This window comes from Kogia breviceps, chromosome 7 (assembly GCF_026419965.1).
Source record: "Kogia breviceps isolate mKogBre1 chromosome 7, mKogBre1 haplotype 1, whole genome shotgun sequence".
NCBI lineage: Eukaryota > Metazoa > Chordata > Mammalia > Artiodactyla > Physeteridae > Kogia > Kogia breviceps.
The window spans coordinates 15,772,308-15,788,502 of record NC_081316.1 but is presented as its reverse complement, the minus strand read 5'-3'; the positions used below and the strand labels follow the sequence as shown (position 1 = coordinate 15,788,502).

The 16,195-nt window shown below is 54.8% G+C and overlaps 2 long non-coding RNA genes across 3 annotated transcripts; one reads left to right on the top strand and one right to left on the bottom strand.

The window, feature by feature from the left end:
- Positions 1-372: 372 nt before the first annotated feature.
- Positions 373-4,164, bottom strand: LOC131759806 (uncharacterized). 2 transcript variants are annotated; one of them, XR_010841289.1, is made up of 4 exons: positions 3,815-4,164; positions 3,164-3,250; positions 2,789-2,969; positions 373-2,617 (listed from the first exon to the last, which is right to left on the bottom strand). It is a non-coding gene; the product is annotated as an uncharacterized lncRNA (long non-coding RNA). The 2 variants fall into 2 exon arrangements; XR_010841290.1 differs by lacking the exon at positions 3,815-4,164 and adding an exon at positions 3,687-3,767.
- On the top strand, positions 2,034-4,853 carry LOC136794475 (uncharacterized). Its single transcript, XR_010841291.1, has 2 exons — positions 2,034-2,923; positions 3,799-4,853. It is a non-coding gene; the product is annotated as an uncharacterized lncRNA (long non-coding RNA).
- Positions 4,854-16,195: the final 11,342 nt, after the last annotated feature.

Genomic DNA, 16,195 nt, shown 5'->3' with positions numbered 1-16,195 from the left:
CAGGAATAAATCGGTCCCCTTTTTAACAATACCATTTGGAGATATAACCAGGTAAAATCCCAGGATGTTACGAAGTACTCCCCCACCTCGACACTGACCTTCATTGGCTTGGTGGTTTGACATCACATTTTGTGCAACCATCACACACTCCCAGTGAGCAGAGCCCCTCCCCACCTACCAGACTGCAGGCCATTCAGGATGTACCAGTTGTTTCAGGTTACCACACTCCACTCAGGGCCCTCAATCTGGAGCTACTTTAGTGAATCTAGGCCTAAATCTACAATATGAAGGTACATTCAATTTCATTATGAAGGCAACTTGATACACAGACACGATCAGGGTTGGAAAAATAAAAAATAGCAATACAAACAATTCTAATGAGTTTAGAACTCAAACCTTTATTCATGCTGTAAAGGGGAAGAAAAATGATTAGCAGTCACATACATGGTGTAACAAGACTGGTTCTTCCCATACAGAGCAACAGAAAAGTACTTTTTCCTCCTACTTTTACAGTTTCAATTTCACAACAGCTTACCGGAACACATTTCCCCATACATGCATGACTAGTATTCCTTAAATTCCAATGACAGTTACTGTATCATGCCCAAATCACGGGTTAAGAACTAGCATGTCAACGTATTTTTAAACATTAAAAAGAGAACCTATAAAGATCCCAAGTGTATAAATATTGGGGATTTAAATTTTTCAAAGTGAAATTCAATGGGAAGAGGGACATGATAAAAAAGCCACTGGTATTACTTTATCACAAAGGATTCAGATCTTCCACTGAATTTTCACAAACAGACCATAATCTAGTAATAAAGCGCCTCCCCATCCCCAGTTTTGCTTATTTCCCAAACTGATTTTGGCTGACAGTTTCCCCTCTAGTACGGTTATCACTTAAAAAACACAAACATTCAAACTAAAGATACAGTGGATTACTAACTGTAACCTTAGAAAGCCTACATGGGTTGTTTGCTACCAAATATTACAGTAATCTTACAGCGATCACAAAGTCATTAGGTTCTCCTTGTTACAATGACGACGAAAAGTAAAAACTTGCTGTTTCTAGTACTCATCACAAAGAAATGTGCTTATTAGAAATCACTGCATTTTCACTTTGCTCAAGTTTTCAACTGCAAAACCTCGGTGAGAAAAAATGTTGCAAACCCAGAAGAGTACATCTCACCATCTTAAGTGCACTCCAAAATCTCACGCTTACTTTAAAAGCCCACAATATGGGTATTTAAAGTCTTTTCGAAGACCTCTCCCAAATACCACACACCTCCAGAAAAACCACGTAAGAAGCTTAAAAACAGTGGAGGATGTGAATCTGCTGGTGCAAGTTGCTGACACCAATCTTTCACGCCACCGATAACTAGGTCTTCAGTTACCTTTTCAGTCTTCCCCTTCTTGCAGCAAAGCAAAACAATTTCACTTTTTCCCCTGCACTTAGCAGAGTTTTAAGCATTTGAGAAAATTTCCAAGCAACTTTTTTTTGTGCTTCCAAGCGATAATTTAACTAGCATTAACAAATCACTATTAACTAGTATTTTCTTCACCCATGAGCTCTGCCCACTGATCTTTTCTCCAGAGAATTCCCTTCAACCCACATTCCCTACCACTCCCACCCTCTACAACCCACACCTAACCACAACCCTCTCCCCTTCTCCCTTTCTTCACGCCCACCCCTCCCAGCACCTGCGGCGGGCTTTTCCCTCCCCACCACCCCTCACCTCAGGGTCCTCCCATTTGAACACTAAGATTACTCTGAAATCTGATCAAGTAAAATTGAAGTTAAAAAACACATAGAACAAGATGAATCAAGATCATTATCGGTACCCTAACCACTCCCTTCTTAGTAGGAATGTCCAAACTAGACCTGCCATTTCTATCACAACTTGGGCATGACCAACTCGTACCTCCAGCACAGTACAATGACCCCCCCCCCGAATTTGCCAGTTGGCTCATTTAAGTATTTGCCTAAAGCATTTCAATCTTGAACACTTTCCCAACACACAGATTATATCATCACACTAAGAATTCCTCCGACCAATGCACAGGGAGGCAGGCGGGTAGACGAGAGGGTCCCTGGGATCCATCTACAAGGCAGCACTCTGTGTTGTGGCATCGCGTTAAAACGTTCTACAGCTTAAGAGTCCTCTGGAAGCAAGGTTCGTAGCACAGAACTAGTACAACAGGAGGCTGAGTTTAGAAGATGCAGCATCTGAAAACCTCCACCCCAGAACAGGAGAGGTGCCTGCTGGCAATTCACGTGCCCAGAGATCGCTGCTCCCGGATTACATACTCAAAGCACCACATCTGCTGAAGGCCCCGTCTGCAGCTGCTTTGGACTTTTAAAAGATTGCCCCCTCATAAGCTCCTCTGAAAACCTTAAAGGATGGTCTCCTGAATGAATACAGGGCTTCCTGAGCAAGGCCTGGAAACAGGACATTGGAGAACTCCTCCTCCTAAGCCTCTGGAAATTCAATCTGTAGACATCAATTTAGGCGGGCTCTCGCTCTCCTCCGCCAGGGTCTCCCCTCCTGCACTGCTACGACTCACTCTGGCCAAGGGCTCCATCTCTCCTGGTGCCATCAGCTTGCCATGATGAACACTACAGTAACAAACCACGGTCTATGAAGCCTGTTTGTAGCTTTCAGCTGGTACCATCGCTGTGGGCCCGCTCAAGGGTGCACCTTCACTCCCCACCCGCTCCACCGGCAAGCAAGACCAACCCGCCCACCCAGAGTCTCCGCTGGGGACGCCTCTCCTCCTTCGGGATTACCGACAATACCGACTCCGGCAGGGACTCCAGCAACTTTCCCGGCTCAGCAGATTACCAGAAGCAACGTTTTAAGTGAAGGAGTAACCTCGAGAGAGTTAGAGGGAGGAGGAGAGGCAGAATGAGGTCACAGAAGAGGTAAGCACGGAACCTAGAGGAGAAGTCCAAAGGGGTGCACTGCCACCTGGAAAATAAACGGGGCGTCAATTTTGTCTGCCTACAGCTCCCGCCTGTCAGATACACGAGGCGCCATACCAGTAACCGCTCAGGATGGCACCTGACCTCCATCACTCCCTAGACCACCCTCACACCCAGACCTGGGTTCCACCCAGCTGGGCCTGGCTGGACCCTGTCCCAGGCCGAGCCAGAATTACATACCGCCCTGGGCCAGAACTGTCAGCCCCGCGAAGCTAAGTTCAGTTTCCACACCAGGCCTCATCCCCAGGCGGGTTCACAACCCTCTGTCTGGAAAAAAAGGGGGCTGCTGGTATTGACAAGTTCAAGTTCTGCCCTCCCTGCCCATCTGCGTCCCTGTACCCCACTGCCTTCCTTCCTGCTCATTTTCAGGGCGTCGACTGCCCAAGTGTGCCTCCAGCAAGGGCCGCGAGACCATCAGCCTCCTCCTCCTGTCTCTCTGCCTTCCTCCTTCCATACAAACCAGGGCACCGAGGGCCGCTCAGCCTACATAGGAGCGGCGCCCTCCTAGAGGTCAGGCTCTCCTTCTCCAGCAGGCAGCTGCGACAGCTAGGCCTGGGTGTTGTCCTCCCCCCGGGTTACTGTGGGCACTTCCGACGCAGCTCTTCCCAGCACAGTTCCCCCAACATCTAGTCTCCCCTTCAACCTTCCGTCTCCTGGCACCCCCCGGCCCCCCAGTCCCATCTAACTCTGCCATCTCCCCCACCTGTCCCCTGAGACCCTAAACTGGCCACCTCCTCCCCCAATACTAAACCCAGGCTCCCTGCCCTCCCTGTCGCTAACTCCTGCTGAACAGGCCACAACTTTTGCTTTTATAGGCCTCTGCCGCGTTACCCGGAGCATTGCTCAACAGGACGACTCCTCCACTGCCACTGGAAAAAAGTCCCTCCCCGACCCTGGCCAAGGAGACGATTCGGGGCGGCTCCCGTCCTTCCGGGGTGTCCACTTTCTCGGATTCCCCAATGATCCCCCACTCTCCTTAGCAAGTGCTTCCTGAGATCGACGACAGATCTCAAGGTCACTTGGGGAGGCGGATTCCAACGGGGAGAGGGGGGTACTCTCTTTTTGGCCGGTGATGGTGCCAGGGGTGGGGAGGCATCCGGGTCCTGGAGGGAGGGGGGCTACATGGCGGAGACGGCCTGGGGCTGCTCTCTCGACTCGAAGGGTACTTCTGGGGTCGCCTCAGGTCACCCCGCCCAGAAGAAGCCCGAAAGAAGGGCCGGCAGAGCGTCTGGAAAATTCCAGGCGGCGGCGGAGGGATTTCTGCAGAGGGCGCATCACTCCCCGCGGCAGGGTGGGGGTGGGGCGGAAGCGCGTGACTCCTCGGGCGTTGGCTGGGCCTCGTGAGCTCCTGTGATGTCAGTGCAGAGGCGCGCCGGTTGCGGTGGGGGTGGGGCGGCCCGAGCTCCGCGAGGCTGGATCCAGGGACACTCCTACGGGTAGCAGCACCCGTAGCTGTGCTTAGTGTCGCTGGTTAAGAAACCGTGCTGTGATTTTTAATTTTAAAAGTTCATTTAAAAGTTAAGCCCCAGGCATCCCTGGTGGCGCAGTGGTTAAGAATCCGCCTGCCCATGCAGGGGACAAGGGTTTGATCCCTGGTCTGGGAAGATCCCACATGCCTCGGAGCATCTAAGCCCCGGTGCCACAACTACTGAGCTGCTCTCTAGAGCCCGTGAGCCACAACTGCTGAGCCCACGTGCCACAACTACTGAAGCCCGCGCGCCTAGGGCCTATGTTCTCCAACAAGAGAAGCCAGCGCAATGAGAAGCCTGCGCACCGCAGCAAAGAGTAGCCCCTGCTCGCCGCAACTAGAGAAAGCCCCTGTGCAGCAACCAAGACCCAGCGCATCCAAAAATAAATTTTAAAAAGTTAAGCCACCGCGTTGCTGCTTGGTAGCTTGAGGGGCGTGTGTTATTCTCTGTTACCAGGGGCTTGGAAGTTTGAAGTATTTTCCTCAGAAAAGTTGTCCCTGCTGTGTAAGAATACTCGATGAGGGGCTTCCCTGGTGGCGCAGTGGTTGAGAGTCCGCCTGCCGATGCAGGGGATACGGGTTCGTGCCCCGGTCCGGGAAGATCCCACATGCCGCGGAGCAGCTGGGCCCGTGAGCCATGGCCGCTGTGCCTGCGCGTCCGGAGCCTGCGCTCCGCAACGGGAGAGGCCACAGCAGTGAGAGGCCCGCGTACCACAAAAAAAAAAAAAAAAAAAAAGAATATTTGATGATTATTCATTATGTAGTAAATGGGAAAAGGTAGATGCAAGGTAGTGAAAAGCAAGATCTTGTTTGTGTAGAAAACAATACGTGTAATCGCGTGGCAACACCACCAAAAGAGTATAGATATTCAACCCGCTTTCCTTTTGGATTGGGAGGTGGGGAAAAAGGAGATTTGGGGAAAAAAAACTAGTTTATTCAGGTCAGTTTACAGCCCGTGATGGTCCTCAGGGAGCCCGTCTGGTGGCTTCTGGGGGCACTGTTCGCTGGCTGCCCATATGGAGCAGGCCCCCAACCTGGGTCTCCCAAAGGGGAGGCAAAAGCAAACGGGTGAGTTCTTGTCCCCTCCACCAAGGCGACCCATTTTGAAACGAGTCGTTGCCAGCTTGGGACCAGAGGGAGGAGGCGCCCCAGCCCCAGCCCCGCCCCGCCCCCGGGGGCCTCCCCTCAGCCCCGGCCCCCTGAGCACGGCTGGAAGGACAGTGGTGCGGAACAGCTGAGAAGGGCCTGTCTCCTCCCAGGATAACCACCCACAGCCCAGACCAACCCGCCTGTGACAACAGGCTCCTTTGGCAGCAAAGGGGAAACTGGGGCAGGTTTGTTCCCCTGCCTCTGCGACATGGCATCTGCAGGCGGGGCCGGGCCCAGCTTGGGGCACCCTCCCTGAGTCCTTGGAAAACTGGTGACTCTTCTGTGACCCTCGTCACAGAACGTGGAGTACGTGGCAAGCCCAGGGTTAATCACAGGGCTGCTCAGCTGCCCTCTCCTGACAGGGAAAGATTCGGGCAGCTCACTTTTCCCCAAGACCTGCCTCATCGGTCTTGTACTGGCGACATTGCTAGGGGTGGGTTGGGAAGACTTGGCCTGAAAGAACAGTGTGGAAAGAGGGAACTGCCTGTCAGAGTGTCCTAGAAAGGCCGGGAGGTGTGTGTAATGTCAAGCAAGCGCCTTCTCTGCTGTGTCGCTGTGGGCGCAGCCCTTTATTTATCTACACGGCGGCGCCTGAGAGGAGGTGGTCATTGCCGTGTGTCAGCTTCCCAGGCCCAACTTGATGTCTTAGCTTGCTGTCCTCTACCTGGTCTAATAACCTCCTCATTCACACATATTATTCCCAAATTCCAGAAACAAACTATCTTAGATTTAGAGCAGGAGTAAGTGGAATTAGCAACACACAAAGCATTAGGATTCTACAAAGCTTGAGAGTCCCAACACAGAAGGAACTAAGGCCCTGCTTTGTGCCCTTGTGCCTGGAGGGGCCCGACTCCATTTTCAAGGACAAAATGGCACAGTTTCAAGTGGGTCCTGGTTTCAGTTTCTCCTGGCCTCGGAGTTCTCTGGAGATGGAATGTGTTAGATGAGGGTAGAAAACCACACAGGGACCTCTCTGTCCTGCCTGAAGGGGCCAAGGCAGTACTCACAGTAAGGTGGATAAATGTGGGGCTTGGGTTCTGCCTCTCTCTCTGCAAATGGGGCTAAAAATACTTCCACCCTGACACAGGGGAAGGGCAGGGCAGCCAGTGCGTCAGCAGATTTTTCTAGATCAAGACAAGCTGTTCCAGTAAACAGCAGTAAACAAGAGGACCTTGGTTCCCTGGGTGGGGCTGGGTGGTGATAGGTCTACCCCACCCTGGTGGGTGGCGGAAGGCTGCTCAGTCCTGGGCAGCCCACTAAGGGCTCAGGGTTGGAGGGGTAAGGAGGAGAGGAAGGACCCCTTGGGCAACATCCAGATTTCAGGGTCAGGACCCAGGCTCCAAGCCTTTTCTCACAGCCACGGTCACCTCCCATTCTTGTTCTGAAGCTAGCTCAGCTCTGTTGTTTCCGAACACACATCAGCCCGAGAAAGGCCCCGGGAGACAGGAGAAGAGGGGTGAGGGCCTTCCCTGGTGGTCCAGTGGTTAGGACTCTGTACTTCCACAGAACGGGGCACCGGTTCCATCCCTGGTCAGGAAACCAAGATCCCATAAGCTGCACAGCACAACCAAAGAAAAAGAAGGAAGAATGAGAAAGAGGTGATACTTGGGGTTCGAGTTGGGTACGAGGATGGCAGCATTGCTGCTGTCACTCGAGAGCGTGCCGCGTGCCAGCTCCCTGCCGCCACCCCCACAGGCCCAGCTCCAGAACCGCGGCCTCCTGGGCCACCTTGGGCTCTCCACTCACAGGAGACTCTTGTCTGGGGCCTTCTCCTTCTGAGCCCTGAGGCCCCTGGTTTCAGGGCCTGGGTGAGCCTGGGTGAGGAGCTGCATAGTCACCGTGTGCTGGCTGAGAGCCCTTCCTGCCCTGGCTCACCTCACAGCAGCCCAGCAGGAACAACAAACAGGAACTCCCTGCTCAGCGCCCACTGGCCTCTCCTGCCTTGGCAGGAAGCAGGGCCTCAGCCCGGGCTCTGGACCGGTCCCCCCACCCCATCTGGCAGCGTGACCCTGGCAGGCCCTTAACCTCCCCCAGCGCGCTTTCCTTGTTCTCACTTCATAATTCTGATGAATACTATACTGCCTGAAGGCGCTTCACCCAGTGGCCTGCTGGCCCAGCCCTCCCTCAGCTCCTTCGGCCTCTGCTCAGAGGTCACCTTCTCATTGAGCCCCCTCAAGTGAGGGGCTTCTGTCTGTTTTGTCCTCCCCGGCATCTCTGTGTCCAGCAGTCCGTGAAATGGCCCTGGCATGGAGCAGACCTCCAGCAATGTGTTGACCAAACAGTCATCAATATTACAGTAAAGGTCACTGTCCACTGTGAGGCTCTCAGTAAATATTTGTGATGTTTCTGGACTGATTGGAGGAAGGAAATGAGTTCTCAGGTCAGCAGCAGGCCCACAAACTCCATGACAGGCCCAGATCTGGGGGCCTGTCCAGCCCTGGACTCCCAGGTCTGGAGAGGAGGAGAAAGGGGAGGCGCTGCTCCCTGTGGCCTGGGCTCAGCAGCTCACACGAAGGGTCGGGCGCAGCTAAAGAACCAGGGGAGCGTCTCTCTGCCAACGCTGGCAGGAGGCATTCGAGGGACAGGGCGTTGGGGTGGATACTCCCCAGGCCCTGGTTTATAAAGCAGAGGAGGAAGTGGGCCAGCCCACCTGCATTTCATGCTCTCATTTTTGGGGCCCATGTGTGTCAAAAGGAGAGGGGGGAAGCAGCGAGGGTATCCTAAGTTAGGAGAGGGCTTCTCATACATGTGACCCATGCCTCCTCTGGGGGTCGCAGGGCCTGTGGGCTCTGGGTTCCTGAAGCCCTCACCTAGCCACTGCTGCAGCTCCAACCGCGAGCCCCTCTGTGCTTAAGGCCAGGCCTCGGGCCTCGGGCCTTGCCTCCAGGAAATCACTTTGATGGTGTCAGTCTCCTGCATCTGATCTTTGGGACTCCCTGCCTCGTACAAGGGCATCAGGCCCTTGGTGCCTCAGCCCTCCTACCCCACCCCGCTTGTCCCTGAGCCTTGCCCCAGCTGGCCTCCTGCCTGGAGCTCACACTACTCTTCTCCTGCCAGCCCCTTCACTGTCTCATGGTCGCCTCTCTGTGTCCTGAAGCCCCTGCCCCTAAGTGTGCACCGGACCCACTTGTCCCCCTCCCCCACCCGATGCCGAGTGCTTGTGTCCGCACTCCCCAGCCCCCAGCCCCCAGCCCCCAGCCCCGGGAAGGCCTGTGGAATGAGGGAGCTGGTCCCACAAGCGTTGCCCCACTAGTGGCCCCCAGACCTCCTCGGCCAGCCTCCCTGTTGCAGACTAAGCAAGTCCCAGCTTTTGTAGGCCCCACTCTTTTCCTGTGTCCATCTTGCCAGCCTCGCCCCAAGCCCTACCCATCAGGAATCCTGGCAACAGCTCCTCTGGCTCAGGAGCCCGGTGGCGCTAACACGTGCCACCTCCCACGCCTAGGGCTGCACAGCCCCCCAGGAAACACTCCGTCTCCTGGGCCCGCCTGCCACCCCCACTGACGGGGCCCTCTTGAGCTCCATCCCTGTGGATGGAAATGTCTTCGTGCCCGAGCCTGTTTCTCCCCCACGTGACCCCACTGGAGCACTGCTTGTTCAGACTGTCCTCGAACCTCCGAAGGAGACTTTTCTGTTCTGACTCCCCTTGGCCTGCCTGAGTGGCATCCGCGAGAGACGTGTGTGTGGTGCCGTGGCTTCTGTGGGCAGAGGGAACCCCTCCGAGAGGTCCATCTGCCCCTGCAGGCTGCTGACCTTAATGCTCTGAGGGAAGCCTGTGCTCTTACTGACCCAGAGAGTCAGCAGTCATGGCCCACCCCGCAAGTGCAAAGGTCAGATGGACAGCGGACACAGAAGTCCTGGGAAGAGCTGGGACTATTATTATTCTCCCACTTGCAAATTATACCTTTGACTAGTAGTTTAAAATAGCTGAAGAGGACTTCCCTGGTGGCACAGTGGTTGAGAATCCGCCTGCCAATGCAGGGGACACAGGTTCGAGTCCTGATCCGGGAAGATCCCACATGTCACAAAGCAACTAAGCCCGTGTGCCACGACTACTGAGCCCCCGTGCCACAACTATTGAAGCCCGCGCGCCTAGAGCCCATGCTCCACAAGAGAGGCCACCGCAATGAGAAGCCCGCGCACCGCAACGAAGAGTAGCCCCCGCCCCCGCCCCCGCTCGCGCAACTGGAGAAAACCCGCACGCGTGCAGCAATGAAGACCCAACGCAGCCAAAAATAAATAAATAAATAATTTAAAATAAAATAAAATAACAGCTGAAGAACTCAGTATGAGTGGGGGAGGGGAGGAGGTGCTGAGAGAGGGGCGGGACTGCCGGGAAGGGGGGCGCCTGGCGGCGGGCAGGGGCTTGGGACAGTCAGCTTCTGTGGGCAAGTGGTGGACCTGGAGGGAGATGACTAGCCCCAGGGTGTGTCCACCCCGCTTCCCGGATTCCCCCATATAGCCCTTGTTTTAAATATTTTGACTCGATTTTCATTTCACAAAAAAACAAAAAAAATTCCAAAGCAGAATCTGTTTTGGGGACATGCATCCTGATCTTTGGAAAATGTGGGTCCCCTCACCAACTGGGGACCACAGGGGGAAAACCCTCTTTCTGGTGCTCTTGGAGGTCCAGGACCCCCGATCATGGACGAGAGGAAGGTGGCAGCGGTCAGGAGCCAGGGGTCCCACTCTGAGAGGGGGTGGGCATGCATCGCCAGACCCAAGGATCCCAGATTCTGCCGTGGGTTCCGGGCTGTGTAGATCGGACAGGAAGTGCCGGCTCCACCTCTGCAGCTGAGCTGGAGGAGGAAAGGGCGGGCTCAACTGCCCCCTGCCGGCCACAGCCGGACCAGCACCCTACAGACAGTACCCTCCAAACACCACCCCCCAACCTTCCGCCAGGAATTGTCAACTGGTGGGGGCCAGAAAAGCAGGGGACCATGGGGCACCAGACTTACTGCCTAAAACTGAAGTTCTGACCCAGGTCCGGCCCCAACACCCCAGTTCTGGGTGATGTTGGGTGGGTAGCCTGCCTGCCTTCTCTGAAATGGGCTGATTTGGGCAGGGAGAAAGGGCCAGGTGGCTCTAAGGCATCCTTCTGGGCTGGAGAAGGAGGAGCAGTGAGAATCTGTCCTTCCTTGGTTCAGAGCTTTCAGTGTCCATCAGCATCAAGGTCACAGCCAGCCTTTGCTTGGCTCCACTGCCCTGCCCCCTTACCCTCTCACTTTGCTCCACTTGTCTCTATCCTAACCTTTCAGGCCCCCTCCTCCAGGAAGCCTTCCGGGATCACCGACTGCCACCCCAACTGTTGTCTGTTCCCCTTTGTCCTGTGTTGGGTGTGGCCGGCTCATCTATCAGGGCTATTATGTATGTGCAAAGTGGCTTGATTTCCTGGCCCTTTGTGTTCCCATCCCCAGTGTCCCCTGAAAAGCTGACTGAGCTCTTGAGCTGACATCCTCTTGGGCAACTTGGTCATTAATTCTGCAACTCCCTGCGCAGGGGCATGAAGAATCCTTGTCACTCACTAACACGTGTCAGGCTTCCCTGGCACGGTCACTCCAGCCCACTCCTTCCCAGCTTTATATGATCTTGTCTCTTGAGCCTTTATCTTCTCAGATTGAGCATGTAAGCTTCCTTTGTTGCCCAGCTGTAGCCTTTCTGAATCCAGTGGGGCCTCTGGCCTCCTGTGGATCTCTCAATGTGACAGCACGCTGCTGGGCCACTGCAGCTCAAAGCAGGAAGCCCTCATCCTGTGGGTGGATCTGAGCTGGTTTCCTGGTGAGCTGCAGTGTGGCCAGGGCTGCCCAGTGAGGCCTGAAATGGGAAGGCCTACAGGAGTGTCCCAGGGGCTGTAAGTGGTAGAGGGGGACCCAGCAATACCCCAGCCTCAGAAGGGACAACGGGATTGCCTGTGTTGATAGTCCTAGTGATCTCTGCTACCTGAAAAGTTAGGGGATGTCTGGGGGCCGGGAAGGCCCTGTCCCACTGACCTGACCTGCATGGGTGGCCTCGGCTGGGCCTCTTCTGGTCTGGGGGGCCACTGGAGCCAGGTGCTGGCTGAGCCAGGCTGTATGTGCCAGGCTGGCTGGGGTAGGCCACTACTGCTTCTCAAAAGCCCCAAAGAAGGCCAAGACAATAAACCATTAGGGTGGTATTTCGGATTGAATTGTAGTCTCCCCACCAAAAAAAAAAAAAAAAGTTGAAGTTCTAACCCTCAGGACCTCAGACTATGACCTGAGTTGGAAATATAGCATCCTTGCAGATGTAATAGGGTCCTTGCAGATATAATTAGTTAAGACAAAGTGGAGTAAGGTGGGTCCCTGATCCAACATGACTGGCATCCTTATAAGAAGAGGAGATCACCACACAGACACACACAGAGGGAAGACCATGTGATGACACAGGGAGAAGACGGCCGTCTGCAAGCCAAGGAGAGAGGCCTCAGAAGGAATCAACCCTGCCGACACCTTGATCTCGGACTTCTAGCCCCAAAGACAGAAAATAGATTTCTGTTCACGCGGTCTGTGGTGCTTTATTGCAGCAGCCCAGCAAACTAATACGATACCCCCAACCCCCAAAAGACAGATACACGCCACGTGAAGACGGACACACAGGGAGGAGCCATGTGATGATGGAGGCAGAGATTGGATTTATGCAGCTGCAAGCCAAGGAAGGCCAAAGATTGCCAGCAAAGTACCAGAAGCTCGGAAGGAACAAGGATTCCCCTACAGCTTTCAGAGGGAGCGTGGCCCTACCAACCAACACCTTTGTTTTGCACTTGTAGCCTCCAGAACCTGAGACAACAAATGTCTTGTTTTCAGCCCCCAGTTTGAGGTGCTTTGTCGTGGCAGCTCCAGGAAACTCATGCAGGAGGGAACGAAGGGTGCATGAAAATGAGCCCTGGTGCGAGGTGGGTCTTAAGAGACCAGTGACTGAATGAACTTGACATGATCACACACAGAGGCAACCATGCAGGCCGCAGATGCTTTCACGTCTGTCACCCAATGTTGCCCACAACCTTGGAAAGCGGGTGATTGTCTCCATTTCACAGATGAAAAAACTGAGGTCAGAGAGCTGACCCGTGGCCCCACACGGTGGGAGGGGCTGCTGACCCTGCAGACCACTTCCCCCACCTCTGGAAACGCGGTGCCTGCCTCTCATTGGCAGATGTGTGAGAGCACCGCTCTCTGCCCTTGCGGGGGTGGGAGAAGAAACCATTAGACAGACATCACACCTCCGCCACTAGCCTGAACAAGTAGGTAGTGCCACCCCGGTGTAGAGATGAGGAAATGGAGGCCCAGAAATGTGATGTAACTCGCCGAAGGCTGCACAGCAGGGAGGAAGGAGACAACAATAAATAGGGTGACTGACTGAGTGACCCGTCTGTTCCCAGGGGAGGACAGCCGTCCAGTCTCACAGGCCAGGGTGAAGGGAATGGGCTGGGTGTGCTGAGAAGCCAAGATGGGGAGGCAGTTGGAGAGCAAAGGCCCAGAGCAGGGAGATTGCAGGGCGTGTTCTAGAAACAAGTGGAGCCAGTGTATCTGGTGGGCAGGGACCAATCCAGGACTTGTATGGCCTGAAACGTAAATAATTTTAGGGGCCCCCTTTTTAAAAAAATAATTATTTAGGGAATTCCCTGGCAGTCCAGTGGTTAGGACTCAGCACTGCCAGGCTCCCGGGTTCAATCCCTGGTCAGGGAACTAAGATCCCACAAGCCACGCGGCGCGGACAAAAAATATATATATATGTTTAAATCCTACTTTTTCAAAAATTTTACAAAACCATAGAACACACTGCTAGGTCCTCCCAGGGACTCGGAAGAGACTCCTGCCAAAGAAAGGGCCCTGAAGCGGCCGGCACGCCACGAGCAGTGAAGGCTGAACTGAGCCCTGGAGAAGGGGGCGGGGCAGGGGAACGACAAGCACTGTGAGGTGGTCTGGGTGGGCAGTGCCCCCCTTCTGCCAGCCTGGTGGGCACAGGAGAGCACAAAGGCCCTTCTGTGCAGGAGAGCCTGCCGGTGACTGAAATGGTGTGCACCTGTGGGGTGGGAGAGACACATTCTGAATTTGTGCCCACGGAACACCTACAGAACTAGGGGGAGACTGGGCGGTGGCCCTGGGGAGGAGGCCTGGGCGGGGCTAGCCACAGAGAGGCCAGCCTGGAGCAGAAGCTCCCCCACGGCCCTGGGAGGGGGGCCCTGAGTCGGCTGATCCTTCACATAGACTGGCAGCCACTCCTGCTCACCTGACAACCAGGCCACAGCGCAGGGAGGCCTTGTCAGAGCCGGGCACAGAAGAAGCAAGCATCACTTCCTGGAGCACAAAGCAGGGGGGCCCATGGCAGAGAAGGGGGTGTGGTGGACAGAAAAATGCCCCCCAAGATGTCTGCGTCCTAACCCCGGAGCCTATGAATGCTAGGTTACATGACTGGCTTTGAAGATGGAGGAAGGGGCCACGAGCAAAGGAAATGGATTCTCCCCGCAGCCTCCAGAAGGAATGCAGCCCTGCCGATACCTTGACCTCAGCCCAGGGAGACTCATTTCAGACTATGACGTCCAGAACTGTGAGACCCCGAATGTGGGTTGTTTTATTTTTATTTATTTATTTACTTTTTTGGCCACAGCACACGGCTTGTGGGATCTTACTTCCCCAACCAGGGATAGAACCCCAGCCCTCGGCAATGAAAGCATGGAGTCCTAATCACTGGACCGCCAGGGAATTCCCTGTGTGTTGTTTTATTTATTTTTTTAAAGATTTATTTATTTTTTTGATGTGGACCATTTTAAAAGTCTTTATTGAATTTACTACGACATTGCCTCTGTTTTATGTTTTGGCTTCCCAGCCATGAGGCATGTGGGATCGCAGCTCCCCAACCAGGGATCGAACCCACACCCCCTGCATTGGAACGGGAAGTCTCCACCACTAGACTGCCAGGGAAGTCCCCACTGTGTGTTGTTTTAAAAGACCATGGTTGGGAATTCCCCGGTGGTCCAGTGGTTAGGACTCAGAGCTTTCACTGCTGTGCACCCAGGTTCAATCCCTGGTCAGGGAACTAAGATCCCGCAAGTGGCCAAAAAAATAAAAGGTCGTGGTCATTTGCTACACCAGCCCTAGGAAACTAGCGCAGGTGGCGAGGGCAGAGGGGCCTGGGTGAGAGGAAGGGCTCCAGGCCTGCCAGGCCCCAGGCTGTCGGCACTCCCTTCCCCACCACAGCTGGGGGTAGGGGGTGTACCATCGGCAGGGCCTGGCCTGTCAGGTGGATCCCGTTCTCCCACCCAGCTTTCCAGATACAGGACTTTTAGAGATGATGAAGATAGCTAATGCCTATCGAGTGCCTGTCAACACCAGACCCTGAAGCACCCCAATAACCCTATGAGGTGGGTACTATTATCATTCCCATCAAGAAGAGGCTCGGGCTTCCCTGGTAGCGCAATGGTTGAGAGTCCGCCTGCCGATGCAGGGGACACGGGTTCGTGCCCCGGTCCGGGAGGATCCCACATGCCGCGGAGCGGCTGGGCCCGTGAGCCATGGCCACTGAGCCTGTGCGTCCGGAGCCTGTGCTCCGCAACGGAAGAGGCCACAACAGTGAGAGGCCCGTGTACCGCAAAAAAGGAAAAAACAAAAAAAGAAGAGGCTCAAGATGCCTCATGTAAGTGCCCATGACCATGGTGTCCTGCTGCCCATGCCACGCAGAGGACCCCATTCACTGTCACAGATGCCCAAGGGGAGGGGCCCTAGTCCTGGAACCGCACTATTACCGGGACATGTGGCTTGCTCCTTTCAGCTTCTGAAATGTTCATTGTGAACCCCAAGCCCCCAAACAGTGCCCACCCTCCAGGGCCAAAGCCCACAGTTACCACTGCTGCCTCCTGCGGGGCTCCCAGGGCTCTGGTGTGTGGGTCTCGTGTTGTCCCGTGCCCACCCGCCAACAGCACCTGTGGGAAACAGACTGCCTCCTGGTCAAGCCCGGGGCACAAGGAGACCTCAGGGCTGGCAGGAGAACCCCTCAGACCTGCTGGGTTCTCTGGCCTCTCCCCTGAGGCACCAGCATCCAGACCGGGCCCTGGGTCCCAAGCCCAGAGTGTGAGGTGCGAGCTGACAGCACAGGGTCCAGCAGGCTGGGCCAGTTAGGCTCACTGGACAGGGACAAAGCGTCTGCCTGCCCACCACCAGCTCCTTGTTCCCTGCTCCCTGCGGGGCTGTCACCTTGGTTCCCACCATGAACCCCCAAAGCCCTCTTGGACCTTCCCACCCTGGGAGTCTCTCACCAACCGCTGAGACTAAAAAGCTTTATCTGGGTTCTCCACCTGTGTCTAGCTTGGCAAGCCCAGCGGGCTGCATCCCTTCATGCATATATATATATATATATATATTTTTTTTTTTTTTAAATAAATTTATTTATTTTTGGCTACGTTGGGTCTTTGTTGCTGTGCACAGGCTTTCTCTAGTTGCAGCGAGTGGGGGCTACTCTTCGTTGTGGTGCATGGGCTCTAGGCGCTCGGGCTTAGTTGCTCGGCGGCATGTGGGATCTTCCCGGACCAGGGCTTGAACCCGTGTCCCCTGTATTGGCAGGCAGATTCTTAACCACTGCGCCACCAG